The sequence below is a fragment of the Astatotilapia calliptera genome, chromosome 6 (genome assembly GCF_900246225.1).
Source record: "Astatotilapia calliptera chromosome 6, fAstCal1.2, whole genome shotgun sequence".
NCBI lineage: Eukaryota > Metazoa > Chordata > Actinopteri > Cichliformes > Cichlidae > Astatotilapia > Astatotilapia calliptera.
Window position 1 is genome coordinate 5,391,518 of NC_039307.1, and position 24,409 is coordinate 5,415,926.

General features: G+C 42.3%; 1 protein-coding gene across 5 annotated transcripts in view; it reads left to right on the forward strand.

Annotated features, from left to right (window-relative positions):
- The first annotated feature begins 333 nt into the window (after nt 1–333).
- LOC113023649 (axin-2-like) overlaps nt 334–24,409 on the forward strand; it is an 87,381-nt gene continuing 63,305 nt past the window's right edge. For 3 of the 5 annotated variants that reach the window (XM_026169864.1, XM_026169867.1, XM_026169870.1), the window contains exons 1-2: nt 2,576–2,827; nt 15,108–15,309. The gene's annotated coding sequence lies outside the window, so the exon portion shown is untranslated. Of the gene's footprint in view, nt 522–2,575; nt 2,828–13,507; nt 13,605–15,107; nt 15,310–24,409 lie in introns of those variants that run through there. The other 2 variants (XM_026169866.1, XM_026169868.1) reach the window with 2 other exon arrangements.

The following is a 24,409-nucleotide window of genomic DNA, read 5'->3' on the forward strand; positions in this document are numbered from 1 at the left end:
TCTGGCAAACACAAATATGTACACACGCTGGGGAATATCTTAAAATTGGTTTGTGTGCTGAGGCATATATATATAAAAGAAAAAAGCCCAGAAGTGGGCAGTCGGCAGCACCTTGACCTTGAACAGCAGTTTTTAGCTCAGTGATGGGAGCCCATCTCAGAAGTCCTGTTTGCTACTAAACGGCAGCAGTAACAAGAGTGAAAACCTGCAGAACAATAATATCAACACAACGTTCATTCACACATGCGCACATGCACGCACACATCCACATGTACACATGCTTCCCACCCCCTGTTGCGTCCAGAGCGATGGTCCTGGAGTGGGACAGCGAGGAGGGCATCCCGCAGTGCTGTTTGAGCGTCCCTGCCAGCGCCAGACAACTTCACTATCGCTGCCCTAGCAGGGGGCGATAATCACATCAAGCTCCCCTGACAAGAGGCATTGAATTCAGCTTCGGTCCCCTTAAGAGTCTGGCATCCAGCAGTCTCTCGTGAACATGCTGCTGACGTTACAATGAGAAGGTTTGTGTTTTCATTTTTTCACTTTGTGCCATTGCTCTATTTTTTACTCTTTTTTTTGTGTTGCTGCCGCCGAAATGCATTTAGCAGTATTTGGGATTCCATGTGACTGGGGCAACAACATTTAGCATTTAGCAGTATCGAGTGTTACCGCATTGGAGAAGTGTTATTGTATTGGTGCCTTCTGTTTGTCACGGTGAATGCCATACAATGCATAGCTTATGTACCGAGGAATATTTATGAAAAGTTTCCATGGGAAAATTATTGCGTTATTATGCATGTCATTCAAATTTTCTATAGATTGTATCCTGGAATGGTTCCCGAAATGCTCAGATTGCTCTGTTAGCGACTTGATAAAAAGACTGAGAGCCATTAAAATGCTGATATAGATTTGCATTCAGGCTCAAACCCATGCTGGGTGGTGGTAGGGAAAAAAAAGGATACTATCTCTTTAAGAGGTTTCCGTAATCTCCCAAACCACACTTGATCAACGTATGCTAGCTCCTCTGGTTAGCAGAGGAGCTATTGTTTTTTCCAGTTGTTGGCTTTTAGGGTTTTGTTGTTTGTTTGTTTGTTTGTTTGTTTGTTTGTTTGTTTGTTTGTTTGTTTGTTTGTTTGTTTGTTTGTTTGTTTTTTCATTAATGAGTTTGTGGCAGCAAATGTGTTGCATGCACGGACTGGTATCTCCACCCTTACAAGGGTTGTGAATAGTTGTGTTTACATTTCATCAGCACCCTGATACTTTATCATATGGCTAAGTTGGCAAAATGTTATCCACTCAACGAGACTTAAACACCAAGGACTGATCCGGGGCATCCTTTTATCTTCAGAAATCTACAAAAACAGATGAGAGCCACACACATTTGTGGGTCTACAGAGTTTCCCCGCTACCCAGGGAGCCTGGCTTCCAGCAGCTCTGCCCCATTCATCACCTGCTTTCAATGGCCACCACCAAGCAGCCTCTGGCTAGAAGGCCAGGTAGGGTGCCGGGTGGTGTACAATGTTTGGGGGATTAGCAATCAAAAGCGAACGGAGGCTAGGGCTCTCTGTCCTGGCTCGCCATTCATTCCTAGCAGGGGAGGAGAACTCCAGCAGCGGCCAAGGTCATCGTCTCCAGCTCGGCAGGAGGTAACTGGGAGAGAACCCTGGGAACCATTCGTCTGCTTGGTGCTAATCGCAGGCTAGCAGGCTAGCAGCACAGCGGGTGTCTCACCCGCCAAACATTCATCTGTTTGTGCTCTTGGTAGCATGGCTGACAACAAGATAATGCCTTGCTTTTACTTTCCTCTCACTTTCCCCCTCTTTTCTCTCTACTTTCTGTCTTTTGTTGATGTCTTTTGCTCTGTTCCAGCCTGATTCTCTGAGATTTGTTTCACTTTCTTTGAACTTAACTGTATGCTGAGTTAGCAGAACGATGAAGTGGTACAATAGTCTTTTTAGTCTGGCATAAGTTGGCCTCAAATTTTCATGGGAATGATGTCGGTGACAAGTATTGGGATACAAGGATAAAGGCCATTTGAGAATAGAAAGTAAAATGTCTTTCTCAAAAGTTTGTGTCAAGTTTCCATGGTTTCCAAAAAACTGTCTAAACTTCAGTTCCCTTTGTAATTTTGCTTTTGTGTGTGGATGGGAAATCATAATATGGGGAGCAGGCTTAAGACTGAAAAGAAAAGCAAACTTTTTCATTGGTTAGAGTTAGAAGCTTCACTTTGGGTTTGCCATCCATTTTCTCAATGTCATGTGACAGAATAGTGATTATACTCATCGTTTTAAGCTGATTTGGCATCCTGTGGTGCGAGACATTGGTCTGAGAAACCCTGATGGGACAGCTGGTTGTAGACTCACAGACTGTGGCAAGCACAGTGGCCCATGCATTCTCCAACATCGCATGCTACACAGATTAGCTTAACCCGCTAGGTCTGGGAAGGGGGAAGCGAGCAGCGGTGAGGTAACGATGATGTAAAATGAATCGCTGTCGCGTACCAGGCGTTCGGAGGCAAGAGAGCAGCCGTGCCCCGCCACCCCACCCTTCCACAAACACACCCCTGTTGGGATATTGGCAAGTTGTCATGACGACAGGGATGTTCAGCTGATGAAGTCTCGCTGAGCGCTGTCCAATCAGATCGTGGAGCTACAACCGCAGCGTGAACAGGGGAGGACGCACCGATTCCAGTTGCACAATGCTGAGAAAGGACAGGCGAAACCTTGGACCACCAGCGGGAAATTGGCAATCCGGGGGAGGCAGTCAATGGGCCGCCATGGTTCGAAAATACACAAACAGTGGGGGTCGTGGATACAGGGGCTGCCAGGTAGGGGGTCTCCATCATGTCTGATGCTTTTAGAGTCGTGATTCTTTTCTGCCATTAATACAAAGTATTAATGCATTATTTATTTTTACTGCCGGTATGCCATGTTCAACATTGCCATTAGCACGGTTAACATGATGTTTCAGGTTGTTGGATGGAGCTATCGGATTGCTTTAGGTGCACTTTAGCAAATTGGTAAATCACTCCTGCAGGTGGTTTTTACAAAATTTCCACAGCCACAAGAACCGTTTCAAAAAGCAAGGCAAATTTTGTGAAGGGGGGAAATGTCATGTAGCATTAACTTTAATGCAATTTTGTATTCATTTCACTGCGGGATGTGGACCAAGAGTAGAAGAGGCTAATATGCAGAAACTGCAGGTTGCAAAGTGGACGAAAAACTCTCCTGGTGTTAGTTTGATCCAGGCCTTTTATTTCAAACTGCGGGGAGGATTTTTCTTTCATTTTTTTCATTTCTTTTTCTTTTTTTGCTGGCAGACCAAAGGAGAAGCTGAAGCTGTTTGTAGCTCTGTGAAAGATGGAGGGCTTGGTGGGGGCGCACTCTGGTTTTTTCCAAGCACTGCAGGTAGCCATTACGGACATCATCTCTTTAGCTTGTTATTCAAAAACCTGCAGAAACTAGAGCCGTTCACAAATAATATTGCTTTTCTTTGGAATATTGTCCTGTCCGTAAGATGGCAATAATTAGGATTTATTTTTTAGCAGTTCATTTGAGAACCAAACCTTATCTGCCCTCTCATTACCCCTCCCTCGCCCAGCTCCAGTCCCTCTATCGCAGAGTCTCTGTGGGACGCCATTTGACAGACTGACCCCCAGTAGTGCCTGTGTTTGACTCTTCAAACTTGAGAATTAAATGAAAGTTGTCAGCATGGCAAAAAGCACATTTATCAGCATAGTTGACTCTTTAAAATGTTCACTTTAGTTTAGCAGTTTTACAAATGACGGCTCAACAGCGTGATGCAGCGGGACAGTTTTGGGTTTTTTGTGTGGAAATGTCTGGGAAAGTGCTGGCATCTCATTTCTAAAGAACACTTGATGATGTAAAACTGGGAGAACTACAAAGTATTTCCTATTCATTGTTTTAAACTGCACAAGTTGCTTGTTTGAAAATTATGAAGTGGGTCCAATTAACTGTGGGTACAACTGTTGGTTAATTTTCCATGTGTGGCTTTTTCAGTCAGCAATGGTGGGACAAAGCAGTGGATACAACGGTTTCTTTTTTTTTCTTTGTTTTTGATAAATAGTAGGTTTTATTACATACTAATTTTGACTCAGCTCTTTTCTTGAGGAGAAAGTATAAAATCTTGTGTAACCAGAACCACATTTAGGGGAATTCAAAGTCAGAGGCTAAGAATGTTGGCTCTACTCAGATTAATGCCAGGCTTTAAGTAAAACAGAGGTTACATCACTTTTTCCTCCAGGCCACTATTTCTAATCCAGCCCAACCGAGTGGCCAAACCTTCACCTTCTACTATTCTTTATGGGGCCTGGTCTGTCCATTTAGAATGAGCTTTTGAAGCATTTTGGACGAAGCAGACCCAGCCTCATAATGGGAAACTGGATCCAGGCAAAGATCTAAACTACAAACTGATTGCTGTACTATTATGCCATTTAAGATGATAATCAGCACTGCTAAAGGCATGGGGAAAACACTATTTACTTGTTTAACCTTCATGCAACCCCAAGCCAACTGCAATCCAAACAACTTGTTACTAAAATGGAGATAATGGGATCAACTGCAGATTGTGAACTCGAGCATTAACACAGCGACGGCTTCAGAAAAACTTCACAATGTCATCGATATTTTTATCAAAAGTTGCCCAGTATCATTGTTAATGCTTTCATTTAGAATAGAATAATCCTGTAGATAAATATGCAATATCATTTAGGCTTTATAATATCCAAGCTTAACATTTCCTATTAGCCTCCCTCTGTGCTCTAAAGCATCTTAGTGTGTGTCTCTGCTGAAAAAATAGTCAGTTACACATGAAACCAGCTGACCCAGTGAAATGTTGCTTATTCACGCTCACTTCCGAGTTGGAGGGAAGGGATTTTCCCATTGCTCTGGAATTACACACCACAAAAGTTCTGGAGAGTCTGCAGACAATGATGTCAGATTGTTGCGGGCCGAGAGGGCTTTTGGTCGGAAAGCCACTGAAGTGAGATGATTGCTGTTCTTGTGATGCAGATTAGCAACGTTTTAGTGACTGGGGTTAGATGTGGTGAACTCTGTGAGTCCTGTTTTCTTTCTGACCTTGAGGCCTGGGGAGATGTTAACAACTCTGTATTGTCTGAAAAGATTTATCGATTTATTTCAAATGTTATTAGTGTTTATTCGATTTTTGTTTTGGCTATTACAACTCTGTTTTTCAGAAGATCTCAAGTACCATAAAAGTTGGCTTGATTAAGTTGTCAAAGAAGCCACAAAGGCCCTTGGGAAACCCAAAGCAACCTGCTTGCAATTCATTTATGGCATCATGTAATTAACTGCTAATGTCTTCCACTAAATCACATTTTGAAACATCTCAAAAAAGACGAATAAAAAGCGAATGTTTCACAGGGTTGAAGTCAATTGCTAGAGACATATGTGTCAGTAAATGTCCTCTTGATGCTGATTGGACCACCCAGAGGTTGCCCATCTAAAGCCATGTGGTTTCCATTGAAGAAGTTCCACGACTGCGCCCCAAAGGCCGTTCCCCTGCACACCAACCCCACAGATCCAGATCCTGTGATCTGTGGCTGGGGTCCCCTTCCGCAAATTACTGTGTTTGAAAAGAACCCGAGCATGGACAAAAGAGAAACAAGGCCTTCAGACTGCTCGAGAGGAAACGTCATTCCCTACCAGTCAGCCTGCATTCTTCCCAAGAGTGAACCAGAAGTAGAACCAACCATCTGACGACAGCCATCCGGCAGACACTTCACGGCTCACTCAGACCCCAGGCTGGAAATTTCTCTGATGACCAAGTGAAGATGGGGGGAAGTGGTTGTGGAAATTAATTGCCTATCACTTGTCAGTGCAGTGCAGAAAAACAAGCTCTGTGCAACCGTCCTTCTGAAAATCTGTCAGCCAAGGACAATGAATGCATCCCTTTTCTTCCCCACCTTCCTACATCTGATTTAATAGAGAGAGACGTGAAGCACAGACAGAGCTGTGAGGGAGTGTACTGTAGCAATGTGGTCAGGTTGTAAACACACAGACATGAAGAGGAAGAGCAGGATTACAAACAGGTTTGATCTCCTCGGGGCTGTCCAGAACGGCTGACAGAGGAGGAGGGGAAAGTGGGGGGGGGAGCGCTGGAGCGGCGATTCGGGCTCCTTTTATTCACTTCTCGTCCATCAACTACTTCTTTCTTGCCGGCAGCGTTGTCATTTGGGCTGTCCAGATATAACTGAAAGTCCGGCAATGAAAGAAACACTACAATGAAGCGAGAGACAAGCAAACAGGCAGACAAATGTACCTGCAGGCTGAAGTCTTGGAAAACAGCTGAGGCCCACCAATTTGTTAACAGCACAATTTTCAATAGAGTCATAACATTGCTCCCCCCACCCATCCCAATCTCCCTCTGTTTCTCTTTCTCCATTGTTCATTATTTTAAAGCACAGAGAGAGAGGCTGCGTTAACTTCTTCATTCAGAATGGTCAGTGGCGAGACCAAACTGCCAAACAAATCAAATTAAATTCCTCTTTAACGCTTCCTTTCCAAATGAATCAAACACTTGTTTTAATTCCAGTGAAATTGACTTCCATTTATCTTTATCCATTTGTAGTATTATCCTCTTTGTTCATATCCTCATTGGTGTAGGAATGAGCAGAAATAGGCAGATCACGAGATAATGATGGTGGGCCTTTCTTCCGCTGATGAGGTCCAATGTGAGGATGACACGGTCTAAAGATGAACAATCATCCTCCGGAGCCAATTTAGACAGGAGAATTAAAGGTCTTACATAGCTAAAGAGTGAATCACGTCCTCCGAGGTAATGTGTGACATCTAATATCATTTGTGGCTAAAAGGCAGAAATCGTCTAAAAAGAATAATTTTACATCTGCGGGAGAAATGTGACCCATCAGTTAAATCTTGTCTCCTTTAAAGAAGTTGTAAAGGGAAAAAAAGGATAATTCGGTGGTTTTATATAGTTTAACTCTATTTTCTTTATTGGCTGTGAATCACGTTTGCATTTTCAGCTCTCTGCAATACAAGTCTAAATGCTGTTCAGATATATTGACTAAAACATTTAATGATTTCAACTCACAGGTTCCTCAAAAAACATGCAAACTTTGATTTAATGTTCAATAATATTATATTAATTAGAGCCCTAGACACAGCTCTTTAGATGTAACACAAGTCCAAATGGCTTCTGGTAATGTAACAGAAGGTATTTTATTTTACTAGTTCTGAGTCATGTGACTGTATGTGTTGCACATGCAGAGGGGAAATCTGGTTCTTATAAAAAAAAAAAAAAAGGAAAAAGAAAAATTGAGCTCGTGATAGGTTTATGTATGTAAGCGCAGCCGTGATGGATCTGCAAAGACAGAGGAGAAGGAAATGACAAACGATAATGTCCCGCCAGTCAGTGCAGACACACAAACTCGTGGAAATGTACACACAAACACATGGGCATACACACGCACACATCAAATGGAGCTGGAACATCTGCCATACACCGGACCAGTGGTTTAGTTAAAAGATGAGGAGGGGTCTGGTGAATGCTCTGCTATTCATTTATCTCGCATTGCTGCCCATTGGTTTTAATTATGGTTGGCTCTTTCAAGTTAGAAATAGGCATGCTTCAAAAACAGAGATGTCCTTTTTGGTTTTTTGCCATTGTTTCTGTTGGGACTTTGTGCACTGGGGCATGGGAGCAGGGGGGTATATATGTGTGTGTGTGTGTCTGCATGCGTGAAATCTTTCTTTCTGTGTGCCTCCCTGTTCCTCCATCTGTCTATTTGCATGTGTACACACACTTTTGTAATTGATGAGCATTTCTTTGTGTGCGTGTCAGCATGTGCTCTGCCATGTATGTGTAGAATCGCTCTGTCTTATTTTCCCAGCACAGCTGCAACAGGACTGGATTGATGTGTAACCCAAGCCGGCACTTTAAAGGGCGAGAGGCCTGGACAGACGTGGTCTTGCTAGTATACCAGATGGGGCTTTATGATGAAAAGAGCATAATCCCCATCCAGGCGTCACTTCCATCACTTGTGCTCCACAAAGCCATTCAATTTATTGCAAGAAATAATATTTTTTTTCCAACAGTCCCAAACAGAGCAGAGTTTTTTTTTTAAATGTTTCTCTTGCATTCACACTATTTCTGTCTTTATCTTCCCTTTCTCACATCCCTCTGTTTCTCTATCTTTTCATATCTCTCCCATCTCCCTCTTATTCCCCCTCTACCCACTCACCCTTTGCTCTTGAAGACTTGCAAATGTGGCATTAGCTAATATTCAGAGAGCCAGGCAAGCGATCCCTTTTTATCCGCCAGGGCTCTACTGATTGAGCTACAGTGTGCGCATTGGAAATGAGTGCAGCGCCGATGCTGGCAAGCCCCATGCCTCTGATTGGTATTCAATATACATGTGACTGCAGGACATACTAGTTTGGTTTTATGGGTTTACTTTAGCTTTTACTCTCCCTTGCTCATCTTGCTCTAACTCCAGCTATTAAAAATGTCTTTCTTTACCACTGCCACGTACATAGGCGACAGCAAATCGGACAAAGGGGCAATTAATAGTCCAAGCCAGTCTTGTACCATAAATGTGGCCAGTATTTTGTAGCAGGACTGTCAGACAGTCCACTAAATTTGGATTTATCTTCTCCCCTCACTGCTGAGTAAAAGGCTACATTTTTGCTCTTCATCTAGTGAAACTTTATTACAAAGCATAACACAGAATGTGGGTCTCTATTCCCCAGTGTATTTAATTCATGTTGCCCTCTCATTATTTCAGAAATAAATGTAATCATCACCCATAGTAATTGTTATTCACATGGCGCACTTTTGTAGACTTTCTGTTAATAGCATAGCTTAATATAGTAAACACAGTAACATAGTATTTAAAGAGCATATATTACATAATAATCAACTCCTTTTTTTTATTAGACTCTGCTAGAGGAGCTTTGCATGAGTCACTGCATAAAAATAATCCTTTTTTCACAAATAATGGGACTTGCTGTCATCCTTGGTCTGAAATAGGACAATGTAGGTCTTCTTCCTTCTTTTAATCCAACTGTCTTCTGATTGGCTGCCCCTCCTACACAAAAGATTTTAACAGCAGGTGGGTGGGGCTCCAGTGCTCCTGTAGAAAACCTGAGCAGTTTGAAGCCTGAGCTTTAAGCTGATGTTATTTGAAGCTTAAAGTTCACTTCACATTAAACCCATGTTTAATATGAATATCCACCTTTGTAACAGTGCATATATATTATATATGAACTTGGTGTTGACTCTCTCTGCAGTATAGTATCGCTTCCTGTTCCTTTTACAAACGGTACAGTGTAGCCCACTTAAATAAAAACTTAGATAATGGCTTATTTCATAGTTTTCATATGTTTTTTCTCCAAAGCACACTCTTTGGTGAATAACCTGCTAATTATATTCACAGTATTCATTTACTGTTTCTAGGGATTCGCTAACTTAGCTTAATTAGTAGTTGACTCGTTAGCAGCATGGCCTCTTTACCCGTCCCTCATGCACTTTCCTGCTTAGTGTGTCAAGTGTTTAGTTACTCCTTGGTCTCACATAGTTAATTATTATTAATCTCTGTCTCTCTTACATAGTATGTCTTTTGTGCTGCCCCCACCCCCAACGCCCAACCAGTCACAATTTGATCTTCCTGTTAAAAGGGAGTTTTTCCTTCCTATTGTTGCCAAGTGCTTGCTCAAAGGGGGTTGTTTCATTGTTGGGGGAATACGATGGAAAATTAGGAAAACCATAATGGGTCCACGAAGTGTGTGTCAGCAGTACCTCACTTTGTTAAATCACAAATTTCTTGTGGGTTTTTTTTTCTTACGTCATAATACATACTCAACAGATTTTCACTTATCCTTTCAATTGAATGTTTTCCTAATCCTAATTTTCCCCCACAAACACAGGGGAACTGAAGATTTCTTTCTGTCTCAGTCTTACATCACACTTACAAAATGTATCAGGGATTGGGCTTCCATTTACACGAGCTGTAGTGCGCACAAAAAATGACATGGCAGAAGTAGCACGACTCAAAGACAAGTTATCTATGATATCCTCTCTTATGCAGTGATGTACAGCAGAGCACCGGTGCATCAGTCGTGTGATTTCAAGGGACTTTTAATCACTTCAAAAAGGGAGGCATATGAGGGGTGGTGCATAAATACATAAATATAATCTATCTGCACGGAGCGTTGAGAAGCACGCTATCAGTAAAACTCAAGGAAACACTGGAGTCTGTCCCATGTGATGTTGCTGTATGATCGGAAAAGTTATCAGAAATCTTAATAAGATATTTATGTGATGAGAGCACAGCATGTCTTAGTTTTGTGGGCCAGCAGACTGTTGAACACATGGATCTGTTTCCAGATCAAACTTCCTCTTGTACTCTAGGAGAGAGAAAAAGAGAACAGGGCGGTGTTGGTGGTGAGTCAATATTCCACTCCAGCCCAAGACACAATCTTTCCTCTCCTGCTCAAGTCTAAGGGCCTATCTGTTGGTTCTTTCTTGTGGGCCTTGTTCCAGATTTGCCTTGGCCCCGGTCCAGGTGTGGGAAGTGAAGTGTAAACAGTTTACAGATTGGCTGTGGCTGGGGAGGGCCGAGGGCTTTAGCTGGGAGGAATGTAACCTGAACACCACTTCACAGGGAAGCAACGCTGCAAGATGGAGCATTCGTGCATATTGTGTCGGGACCTAACAGGAAACTGACCGAGCAGTTCAAGGGAGAGTCGGCCGGTGAGAGTGGCTGCTGACGTCAGTGAACATGTGGGGGGGTTTCTGGCAGCAGTAAGGGGGCTGCCTGGCTTTTACCCCAAAAGCTATCTTGCTACAGCCAACATTTAGATTGATTGTAGCAAGTTGGGTTTTTTTTGCCATGCTTGATATTTTAGTGGAGAGTAGGAAGTAGAACAGGGTTACATAATTTCAAGATTTCAAAGCCTCATGCAGAAAAATCCCTTGATGTTGAATTTTTGTGATGAAACTTCCACCATAATAACTTTGGCCTCTTAGAAATGCAGGTTTGGGATCAATGTTGAGTTTAGTTAAACTTAATGCAAAACCTTGTGAAACATTTAGGCTGATTGTGGATCAAAGGAGTCCTCCTACATAGTACTGCGATTAGTGCTGGACTTCTGTAAAGTTGAGGGATTCAAAAGAGACAAAAAGCAACCTGTACAAACCTGAAACCGCTGTCACTACTGTGGGACAAGCAAATTTAATCCTACAGGTATCTCAGTCATGTCTTTTATTAACCTGTTCGTACACTGGAAACTACTCAAGAGTTATGGGTTACACTGAACAAAATTTCATATGTTGGTGAATGCACCTTGTGTGTTTCAGCACATCCGGCTTTAGGTGTGGATGCAGCAGTTCTGTCTGATTATCAGGCTAATAATAATGGATTTCATTTATATAGCGCTTTTCAGGACCCCTCAAAGCGCTTTACAATACCACTATTCATTCTCTCTCACATTCACACACTGGTGAAGGCAAGCTACAGTTGTAGCTACAGCTGCCCTGGGGCAGACTGACAGAGGCGAGGCTGCCATATCACGCCATCGGCCCCTCTGGCCATCACCAGTAGGGGGTAGGTGAAGTGTCTTGTGTCAAGGACACAACGACCAAGACTGTCTGAGCCGGGGCTCGAACCGGCGACCTTCCAATTACAAGACGAACACCCAACTCTTGAGCCACGATCGCCCCACCACTAACCCTATTTTGTTTCACTTCATTCATTCAGTCTGACATGTGTTCATGTTGGGAGGGGAGTTCCTTTGATTTAACTCACCAGTGAGTCAAAATTTTAGACTTGTTTTTCTACATGTTATCCTTGCAACAATTAGCGCAGACGTAACAGAGATCACGTCTCCATGTTCGCTGCCATTCTTCTATTGAGAGTTTTTGAGAATGTGCCTTGGCAGTGAAATAGAAAGATGACATCAATATCCAACAGATCTCTATCTCTGACAGTTAAAGTGCACCACACACTTGTAGCATCCACTTTAGGATGCTTTGTTTGTGCCATCCCTCTCTCTTTTTTTCCCCTTTTTGCTTCTTGGTGAAACTCTTTCTTTATAGACTGTCAGCTGTCAAACACTATAGACTCTATTAACACACATATGCATATGGATATGAATCTGCAGGATAGCAGAAACATGTTTTTTGATTGCATGCAGGGAAACAGTCAAGTTAATTTTAGTAGAATATTATTATTATGATTATTATTATTAGTAGTAGTAAACTGAAAAAGGAAGTCTTGATATCAGTTTACTCCACAGCGAGCTTCAAAAGACTGGCTGTAGACTGGAGATGATAAACTGAGTGTCAAATGAGAAAAAATGTCCACGTACATCACTATTAAGAGATTCCACTGAATTATATGTATAGAAAGCTAAAGGGATGACTTTGGCTATCAAATATTATCAAAAATAATTCGATCTTGTTTTGATATGGTTTAATTAATGACAAGGTGGTTGTAAATTTCAAAACTCATAGAAATAGTTTCTGTACAAACTGTCCTCAGATGATCGTACTTCATCGACTACATTTATTCTGTATGTTTATGCAAACACGCACACACACCAGTGTGTCAAGCATCATGCATGCTTAAAATCACCTGGTGTGTCATGATGTGGATGTGCCGTTTCTGTTGTCTGAGAATGAATGCGGCAGAGCCTGCTGTTGCTGTTGCACTAAACCTCAGCACAGGAAAATGAGGTGCTGGCAACAAAGAGCTTTGAGGAAGTAGACGCATATCTCCAAGGACACATACCACCCAGCAGATCAAAGGACCTAGAGGACGCGTTTGATGGGGAAACCACACTGGTTTTCAAAGCATTGTAGTCCTGAATCTCACTAGCTCGCCAAGGCCCATGATAGAAATTCTAATACGTCCGCCTGTCAGTTAATTGAAGCCCCATTCTGTCCCTCGGGGGAAAGCAGTCTGGTCTTTGGAGAGTATCTTTGTCCTGCTGCATGGCCATCATTAATTATTATTCCTCGATCACCTCCTCAATGACACAGTTTATTGTTTGAGTGTGTTTTTTTTCTGTCTTGTCACCATTCTCTTGTCTTGGGAGAAAACACTGATGTTTGACAGAGAAAAAGATCACAGCTATCCACATATTCACTCATATCATATCAGCCTACCTTTGGGGAAGTTGTGTGTTTGCTGAGGAGATGCTTGGTTGTCAGTGTTGTAACATTTGATCATGGGAAAGCGGGGGGGATTCGGAGTCTGTATCATTGTTAGTCTGCATGAAAGCAGAATATATGGTAGAGGACATGAGAAGGACATGAGAAGAAAATCAGCTAGAAGTTTGAAAGTCACTGTATTTAGCAAAGCGATTTTTCTTTTTTGTGTGTGCATATTTTACTCTCGATAGAAGAATAGATACTTGCTTCCAAAGAGCAGCCCTGTCAGTCTAAAGACATGTCCCTTCTTCTGCACAGACAAGCAATGTTCCAGACAGTCAGGAAGTCAGCCCTGCCTGTGTGCACAGTTCTTAGCGAGGAGGAAGTGATGAGCGATGGCAGCCAATCTGAGCTCATCCCCGTCTCGACATCTGGCAGATGTGCTGTGTGGTGTAAAGTATACATTTGATCTTATCAGAATATACTCGTCTAAGGATATCATGCTATCAAGATTAGGGTTATCTTGTCCAGAACTGTGTTTGACAACCACAAACCATGTATGTTTTTCAGCTTGACGTGGATGCGTTCCTAGTGAGCGGGGATGACGATGCGTTCTGCTGACAGTACTGACAAATTATCTCTCATAACATTGACGAATGGTATTAAGTTGCAATGATATCATAGCATTTCTGCAGCTGTGTCAGCCTGGAGCTCTCGCAGGATGCTCTGTATACATATATATATATATATATATATATATATATATATATATATATATATATATATATATATATATATATATATATATATATATATATATATATATATATATATATATATATATATATATATATATATATGTATGACACTCCAGCTATAGACGCTGGCTCTCGCTTTGGGGGTCTAAAGAGCACTTGGAACTCTTGATCAGATCACCGTGGTTTATTGCTATGGCACACAGTGTTTCTATAGTTTCCCTCTTTGTCTTTGTGACCTCCTATCTCCAGACCAAATGACCAGTTAGGGCCTTGAAAGGGAAATTGCATGCATTCCTCCATAATCGTAAGAGGTATTTACATATGCTCTCTAAATAATTATGTGGTCCAGCTGGGAGCATCCAATGAATTTTTCACAAAAGCACTTTCTGTTATTTACATTCCTAAAATGTAATGTGGTTTACTTATGCAGCTGGACGGGCCAAATCAAAGCATTCGTTCCCTGGGACCAAGTGCAGGCAGAAGGAGAGGGAGAAAGAAAAAGAGAGAGAGAGACAGGAGGGGGGCTGAGGAGAAAAAGTTCAAAGCGTGCAAGGTCAAGCTTGAGGGTCATTCTCTCAGTGCCTTTTCACAGCCTGCGTGAATACATAACCAGCAATTGACTTTCTAATCGGGAGGGACCTCATAAAATATGCGGTTTAACAATAACGATTATCATGGGCCCTTTTTTGTTTCCACCTTGTGTGTTAGTCTAGAAGCATCTAAAGTGAGCTGGATATGAAATAATGATGGAGCAACTGCTGGTGCTGGATTCCTTTTGGCTGCATGTTACGCTCCCGAAATACAAAATGACAGCCGACCATTTCCCTCTTGCCCGCATTCATAAAAGCCTCTCCCTTCTGGATTTTTCCTCTGATTGGATCAAAGCTTTGACCTGTGTTTCTAGGTGGCCTTTCCTGATCCCACTGGTGCCTCCAGAGTGGAGACCTTTGCGGGGGCACCTGGGAATTACCTGATCGGCGGCGTAGTCGGCGGCTGTCACCAAGCTCTTGTCTGTTTGATGTCACCTCTGACACCAGCCTCTGTAGCGATCACCGGGGAGATCTGACGCCCTTGCTGGGCTGTGAATAATAGAATACATCTACCTGTCTCAGACCACCATTGTCACCTGTGCTCTCCTATGATGAAATGTTCCCATGCTTACCTCCGTGGGTGATGTGTTCTTCCTGTCCGTTTCAGGGTACAAAGCGAGGTGATGGTGGCGAGCCATGGGAAGGATGTCAACAAGGTGGCTTAGCTAGCAGTGCCCAGTGTTCCCATAACGGCCAAGGAGTGCCTGAAGAGGAGAGTGGAGAGTCAAACATGGCAAAGGATGACAACGGAGAACCGGGGGAATGGAGGACTTCGCTCTCTGAGCAGACTCAGTGGACTTCAGTCAACAGTGAGAGACACCAAGTGATGTTCAGTGTGCTCTCCTTTCCCATTTGTTCAATCTCCAAACTCCCCCACCAACATGAAACTCATCACAAATTTGTGTTTGCATTTTTTAGTGTAAGCATTTGGCTCTTTTTTTGTCTTAAATGTTTTTTTCCCTCTTTTCTGAACAAGTGTCTGTGTTTTTATTTCATAGTATTCCACAACAGTCTCCTTTCCATGAACCGTTTGCTTCCAATCACCTGTAATCAATGACAGCTCCCCCGTTTCATCCTCTGGCCTGTCAGGCTTACCCCAACAAGACTGTGTAAGAGGTCAACACTTTAACATGTGAATCTGTGAGGTTGTTGAGGGTCGACAAGTGCCGATGCAAGTATGGATAAACGAACAGATAGACGGATGGATGAGGATGTGGTGTTTATAGTGGGTGATCGAGCAGCCGTGAGAAAGCTAGAGCTGCGGTTTGGCCTGACCTGTTGCTGTTTCGGAAGAGTCTGTCACTCTTCACATTAACTGACCAAAGGCAGCGCTCCTGCCAGTTGGCTGACGAGGGGATGTTTGATTTTTCTGAGATTGCGTCAAAATAAGGCGAATTTAGGAAGGGTTTTCCCCCAGCTCGTGATATCGGTCAGTACAAATATGCCACAGATGCACGTACAGTAAATCAGCACACAGGAAGTAATATTCATGGTAGTGTGGCTGCGGTGGTTTTCATCAAAGCCACTGTCCTCATGGAGCACACGTGTGTGTCAGGCATCATCTGCTGTGGATTAGCGAGGTCTGGGAATGTCTGTGGGTTGATCTGGCCCCCATCATTTTGTCACCATATGTCACTTGTTATACCCTTTCTAATAAATTTGACATATTTTGTACCGTATGTATAACCCGCCACATATGGATTTCAGCTTGTTTGCAAATTCTTTCTGCATAACATTCTGAACTTTATATGCACATCGCTGTCAACATTAAGCTCAATGTCAGCATTTAAAAACGGGATTCAGCAGTCTACTGTCAGGGCAGAGGAGCATTCACAGTGAAGGTGCCGTACAATGCATCAGGGCTTCCTCACTTCTGTGCTTTTTCTTTCTTTACAAAATTGTCTTTCTCTCCACCACCCGTTTTTTCCATTTAATTTTCTGTCCTAACCTTCCTTCTGCTCATTCTAGCTATCTCTCCTTCTCCCTCCTTCTACCCCCTCTTCCTAGCCTCTCTCTAAGCTGTTTGGAGATACATTCCTCATTCCTTGAATGCACACAGAAATGCTGGGTGCCCTGGCGTCAGCACTTCTTAAAATGGGCTGCTGCCACTGCTGCTCCAGCTCAAGAGAGAGAGAGAGTGAGATGAGAGCAAAAGGAAAATCCAGTAAATCGGCCAAACTCAGGAAAGTACTTTCATTAAAACAAGTTTCTTTGAGAAGGTGGAGGTTGATATGGAACAGCCTTATCAGAAGTGATCAGGCTGCAAAGGGCTACAAGCTTTAGAAAATAAGGATGCATTTCATGTGTACACATATGCAAGGTGGAGACTTTATTTGGCTGCAGGAATCTGCATCACTGAGCTGAGTAGTAAGCGCCTGTCTCAACTCTGTATTTCTCTGCTTGTTACCAGTTTCACTGAGAAACAGTTTCAGTCTGTGTGTGAACTGTGTGTGTGTGTGTGTGTGTGTGTGTGTGTCTACCACCTGCTAAGCCATTATCCCTATAGATCTCCTATTATCCAGTCCACACACGATGAGATTTATTTCTCACCCTGGTCAGTCTCCATGAGAGGTAATTACTAAGCAAGGAAACACGGGACTTCCTGGAAGAAGCTTATCAGAATCCAGACACCATCCACTTTCTTAAATGTGACTGCCAAGCTAGGACTGATAACACAGAGCTACACTATCCCTCTCTTTTTACATATTAACCACAGTGTCCTTCTTTTTCTTTTCTGGCTTTTTTTTATGCCATGATTAATAATTTTGGATTAACTGGGTAATGTGAAAGATGAAGCTGGGGTAATTCTGTTCTTTTCATTTCTCTTGAATACTAGTAATTATCTTAGCATCACATCATCTAACAGTGCTGTAGAGTTTTAGCAGTTTTAAACAACAGAACCAGGCTCAGGGAGGGGCCAGGTTTCTTCCTGAGTCTTTCCTTCTCAGTGTTGCCAGGTGGTCCTAGGAGGTCGTCTGACTGTTTGATTGTTGGGATTTTCTCTGTATTATTGGTATAAGATTGAACTAAATTGAATTGAACCTGATGAATGGTATCCAGTCAACAAGACACACCAGTCAGTCAGATTTAAAGAATATTTGTGGTTTATTGCAGCATACGTCTTTTCACAGTGTTGACCATCCTGATCGCTGGGGGGAAATGTGTATTCCGCAATCAGTTGGCAAGAGGTGGCAAGATTTTGCTGGCAATCACTAGCATGGAACTGGGCAAAAAGAGGTACACACACACCTCCCTGTGATTGAAATAGGTAGTCATCTTATTACAATTTAAACCTGTAAAAATTTAGCTCTGTATAGTCTAAGGAGCTTGGAAAGAAAAGCAGCTGGACTTCGGTAAGTTGAAGACATTTCACCTTTCATCCGAGAAGCTTCTTCAGTTTTAAGGTCAAAGGTGGAGCTCCTTAGACTGCGATGACCTGGATGACTGAGAACCTTGACAGACTTAGCTCTGCATAGTTATAAAAATGAAGAAACTGGTCATACAAACTAAAACGTGCTTATAGTCATTTTCTGGCTTTTGTGTCAGATTGTAAATATGTGTATTCATGCCAGTGAGGCAGACATTTTAACATGAGAGTCTCTGGGGGTTGACTCGCTTATGGAGCCAACCACAGGTGGCTAATCAATGAGCTGCTTTTTTCGCTTCGGTCTTGGCTCCAGGGTCTTTACCTTACAGTATAAAGCACATTGTTGTGATTTGTAGCTATACGAATAAAACTGAATTGAACTGAGTTGAATCTTTCACTCTTGCCACGTAGTTATAATTCACACAGTACATCACTAAAACGACAAAAACACAGCCTTTAATAAACTAAAAGTATTTGTTAATACGCAAGCCAGAAGTCTCTCTACTTATTTCACCATAGGGCAGAAGCATCAGGCCTTCTGTTTTGCCTCTCTTCTTGAATCTGTTTCAGCACTTTGTTATCTGATAACTCCCTTGGGATGTACATTATCACCTAACAGACTGAAACTAGGAAGAAATTTATCAATCAATATCATGCTGTGGTTTTGGTAATCCCTGGCTATGTGTAATAGGTTGCTGAAATCCACTTTTTAACACGCTGACTCAGTCAGTCGAACAGACCCACCAGGCTCTTTCTGCTGCTCCTCCCTCTGCTCTGCCCTTGATCAACCCAGGGTGGAGAATGCACATGGGGACCACCCTTAGATTAAAGGAACCTATTGCTCCCTTGATCAGTGGGAATGAACTCTAAACATACTCAAACACACAGAGAGAACAACATATGTGCGTGATTACATGTACACAAAACACGATGGAATGTCATATGGCAGTATAATATCAACTGAATTTGATGACACACTCTTCACCGAGTATGTATATACATGTGCATAAAGTCACAGTTAGATGCTCATATTTCAAGGAGAGACGCCATGAAAACGTAAAATAGGAGACAGAGACGAGCACAGAGTGGGTTCCCTCATTAAAGTCAGTTGCAAACTATGGTGTGGTGTGCGCTGGTTTCACAGGCCGCTGGTTTTAGCTGGGTGTAAGCTGAAACCTTGATGTTGTGATGCTGCTGTCGTCAGAGGGCTGCAATGTGTCAGCCAGATGAGGTTTGCCATTAAGTCCCTATCACCATGTACAGTACAACTCCCAAAAGACCTTCTGAGCAGTCTCCTGTCAATCTGTCTCTGCTTTCTCCTCCTCGCTCCCTCTCTTGGTTGTTGCCATGGGGTGCGGTAGTGCAATGGCGGGCATCTGAAGGCTGGTGCAGAGAGACGTGGGGTTAAAGATGGAACGGCAAGAGAAAGGGGAACGGGCCAGGCGAGAAAGATAAGGATGAAGGGCAGGGAGAAGGGACAGAAAATAAGATGGAGACTGAGAGAGATGAGAAGAAGGAAAAGGGGGTAAGGAAAACCAAAGAGAGGGGATGGTGGGTGTTTCTCCTTTTATTTTTGCTTCCTTAGAAAATAGCTTTGGACTCTGTGCTTGGCTGATAGCACTGCTACTGGCACACGAACACACATAACACATGCATACACAAACACAAACTCCTTTTGCTTGTTCTGCATGGCAATCACCATGGTAACCCAATGTACAGAACACAATCGGGCTGGGATATTTTTAAGTTTCAAAGGAATGGAAACAACAATAGGGATGACAAAGGGAGGAAAAGATGAGAACTACAGAGAATGAGAGAGCGAGGGAGAGAGAGAATGAGGGTTAAGCCAATCTAAGTGCAAGCAGATGGATACACGAGTGTGTGTTAGGGTGTGTGCGTGTCCAAGGTCACAGCCCAGAACCATCTGTATAGCAAAAGGCGAGAATAAGAGATGGTGAATAACAGGCAGTGCGTAAACACGTTACAATGTCAATGCAGGCAAATTACAATCTAATTTACCAAACAAAGAAAAGTAAACAAAGAATTTCTGCATAGCATCAAAAAAAAACCCTTTATTAATGGTACCTGCAGCAGAGTGAACTGCAGGTAGTGCTAGCTTTGTTATATTGTACTGTTGTATGTATTGTCTGGCGTCTCAGTTGTTCAACACTGTGCTGTACTGTGAGACCAGACTGACCCTGTAGCACCAACTGTGTCATACTTGTCAATAGGATTTCCTTAACATTAATCTTAACCCTCTTGTATGTCTTTGTGTGTTTAAGATAAACAAATTGTGTTTTTTTTTAATTGTCAGAAGTTTCATAAACACTCCAGTAGAATTTTCTGACTGTTATTTCATAGTTTAGGCTTTACAGGGTTAATACATGAGGTAGCATCAGGGATCACGTTAGCTGATTGAGGGATTTCTAAAGTAACCAACCTGCATTTTGCCATACACAGTATAAAATCTGTACATAGCCACCATGACTTTAGCCAATGCGCATTATCCTTCTTTTGACACTGAAAAGGCTGAACAATTTATTTACTATGAACCAAAATGAGTGACTGAGACTATAAATGCATCAGGAAATTGTTTACAAAGGTCAGAAGTAGAAGTCTTAAAGCACTTTTACACAAGCCTTACTCTTCAGATACAAACTACTTCCGCCTTTTACTGTGTGTGGCTTTTACTGGCAACAATGGATATTCTATCTGTCTGTCTCTTTTTGCCTAGTGGGAGGCGACCCGTCTTCGTCGTGGTCTGACTCGGAGCGATGGCGGTCATTCTCAGACAGGCTGGAGAAGGTCGACAAATTGTTGCTATCTAATAAAGTTAACGCAGACAGATTGTTAACACGCTACAATCAATCTGAATCAGTCCGCACTGATGAGCGCAACTAAACTGCAACGATTTAAAAGACTTTTTTTCTCTTTTCTTTGTATACAGGGAAGAATAAGGGTGGTAGGACACATGCTCGTACTCTTGTGCGTGTGTGTGTTTTATGGGTGTATTTATGTATGTGTGTTCTCCCCAACAAGAATTCATCCCTCCTGTCCAGCTGTAGATTTAGCAAGGACAGCTGAGTTCGTTTCAGAAGTTGAAGCAGGTCACAGGTCAGACACTGGAGTAGGTGGCCTCTTGTAGTCAGACCACCATCCAACAGTTGCCAAATAAATCAGTCTTGCTGAGTAGTTTGGCGAGCTTGACATACCTCCCTCCCTCGCACTCTCTCTTTCTGTCTGTCTTCTTCATGCCCTCTTTCTTTTACACACACACATGCATGCACACTTATATCCAAACTAACAGCAGTAAATAAAGCCACATCTGTCCTAGCCGTCCCCACTGGACATAAACGACACAGCCACCTTGAAAATCCTTTCCCTTCACCGATGCTCACATTGACTTCTCAGCATCGGTCCGGCGTCGTTTTCTTCTTGTTTTTGCCTTTTAAATTTCTTATGGCAAGATGAATCAAGATAGTGTATTTATTTGTACGTCAATGTACATATCAGAATGTAATCGAGCTGCTCTGACTTGTACGGGGGGGCTTTGTGCACCACTCGTATTGGCTGATATACTTGTACAAGTATGTAAGTATGCATGCATGCAAATATGTGCACACGTGCTTTACACAGTTCAACTGCCGCCACCAGCACTTAGATCAGACTGCACTGCGTTCAAACTTGCACTGACGTAATGCTTTCCTCATCTATGTGCAGCTGTTCATCACACGTATCGAGGTGCAATGTTGATTTAGAGAATAGAGGAACAATGGGTAGGACCACAGAGGCATGGCTAATGGGAGTTTGACGATCTAGATAGTCTGCAATAGCCTTAAACAGCATCTTCTGTCTAATCCACAGCTAGAGTTTGCATCAAGTCAGACTTTTTAGTTATTCTATGTTTATCCCTAAAGATGTTTTTGACACATATTCTGAAATAAGATTTCTTCAGTGGGAGTATAATTTACAGTGTGACTAGCACAGTTTGTGATGAGCCAGTCTCAGACCATCTGTCAGGTAGGTTTAGGTGTGCTTCTCTGGTCTGGATTCAGATTCAGTAAGGATTTTTTTAGGTGAAGCCCTTCCAGATTTAATGGGCTGTCAAACCAAATATGGAGCAGTAAATGTATTTACTCATCCTCATGAAATAGATGAAGCTGGAACCTTGGTGGCCCAGAAAAACCCTTTTCTCTTGAGACCTCTTGATCTTCTTCTTAATTTGGAACAGTTTTGGTTATTAAGTGATTTCTGTATTTGTGACTTTTCTCGTGTTGAACTTGGCTTAGCTCATTTGCAAAGGATGATGTGATATCATTCAGTGCATCAGTCAGGACAGAGTGAAATTTGAGTAAACATCTGATGACAGTTGTGGCCTGTTTGCTAATGTTGCCAGCACTATCAATCACATGTAACCAAATCACACAGCCCTCACGAGTCAAATCAGAGAAGTTTGGGAATGTAAAAGTCTCAAACAGGAACAGACAACCAGTTACTCTTATTTCAACATCTACAGTCAAATTAAAATCACTAATAAAGCACAGGGAGAACATTCAGACCGCACACAGAAATGTCCCCGGTAACTAAGAGGTTCAAAAAGAGAACCTTTGGCTGTGAGACGACACTAACCAATCCAGCAGACCACTTCTTAGGTTTAAAGTTGGCCACTTGCAACCAGAGATTGGGAAACTATCAGTAATTTAGGATAATAATAAAAATAATAACATGACTCCTCCAACCTAAATCTTCGACTCAACAATAAGTAGAGCATGAAACAATGAGACGATAAAAAAAAAGAGGAAAACTAAAATTACTTGATGGACGGAAAACATGCAAAAAACGGTCTGCAATTCCAGCAAAGAAGAAAGTCTATAGAGAAACATCCTTGTTATCATATGTCATATGAAGTATATATTGGAGTATCTGCTGAGGTGCATCGCAGCCTAGCGTTGTCATCTTACAGGCTCGCATTAAAGTTGATGTCTCAAACATGTTTATTAGATCCATCTTGCAACTTTTGTTTGCAGATTTTGGATTGCTGAAATCTCAGAATGTGTAGGTGCGTTATATACTAATCTAGGTTTTAAAAGTTGTGAATTTTTGGCAGTCAGTATGCTTTGAACAACGTGTTTGTTGAATGGTATCTTCCTGTCCAGCAACAAATATTCCCAGATTGGGTGAGAACTTGTGTGAGTATAACATGTGATGAGTTTTGTAACTTTGCAAAACAGTCAAACAAGTCAAACACTCTTACTTTACTCAGTGATAGAACTGAGCATATAAACTAATCTAACATTAGAAATGTCCTCAAAAACTACATTTTACACAAGATAATAAAAAGTGCCAGAGTGAAAATAGCAATGCATACATGCAAACTGCAGTTCACGAGAACCTGTAAGCAGCTTAGTGTCCACTCATGTGCCCTCTTAAGTTGATGACTCCTTCTGGAGATCGGGGTCGTAATGACAGAAACAAGACACAGAAGTCCTCATAGGTCTTCAGGTCTTCACAGGATCAAGCCAATGACTTCTATCAGGGTCGTGTTTTGTGGTAATGATACAAACTGGAGACGACAGACCGGCGTTGTGTGCCGCTGCAGATAGGGCAGGTTGAGCTCCGTGTGTGTATGAGTTTCACCATGACAATATGCCTCAAAAGATAATTTGATGATCTGTGTGTTTTGCTGCCAGGTTATCCCACCACCTCCACCATCTCCTCCCAACCCCTCCTACTCTGATTCCTTTACAGCCGCAGTAACTTATTAATTTCTGTCAGCTGGTTTTCCCTGCCATTTAGAGATACTACCAAATCACATTATGTCTGTCATGGATTATGTGTACAGGCAATACATCTCCTTGAAGAAGAAAGGAGGAAAAAAAAAGATCAAAGATGTTCTTACAATCACCTCTAAGTGGATACAGGAGGTGGAAGTGTTTTCATGCATGTGCGTGTTGCAGCCCACGTGTTTTATGGGGAATGCAGATAGTCGACAGAAAGGCTTTACATTTTGCTGACTACATACATCAATTTTCTTCATTTATTATAAACTTTGAGGAATATTAATCATCGGCCAGGGATTGTGTTGAGTGCAGTTTGGAATACTTAAGGGTCACTCATGCAAGAGCTGCTGAAGGAATGAAATAAGAGATGCTCATCTCGTGTTATACCCAAGTGAGTCAAATAATAACAACAGAATCTGAGAGGCCACAGAGCCATATTCCCATATTTACCCATATTTGTGTGTGTGTGTGTGTGTGTGTGTGTGTGTGTGTGTGTGTGTGTGTGTGTGTGTGTGTGTGTGTGGTAGAGGATTTGAAGCTGTCACTTTGTAATTACCTCAGCAAATACAGGCTTGGAGAGAGTTGACTGAAGTCTTCCAGTTGGACAGCCCTGGGAGAAAATGAGAAGTGACAGGCCACATAACACAGCGTGGGACGTAAATAACTTTTACCCCCCTTTCTCTCTCTTCCTCGCTCTCTCTTCGTCATAGAAACATGGATGATACTTCAAGGATTTTGAAAGAGAGAGAGAGGGAGAGAGAG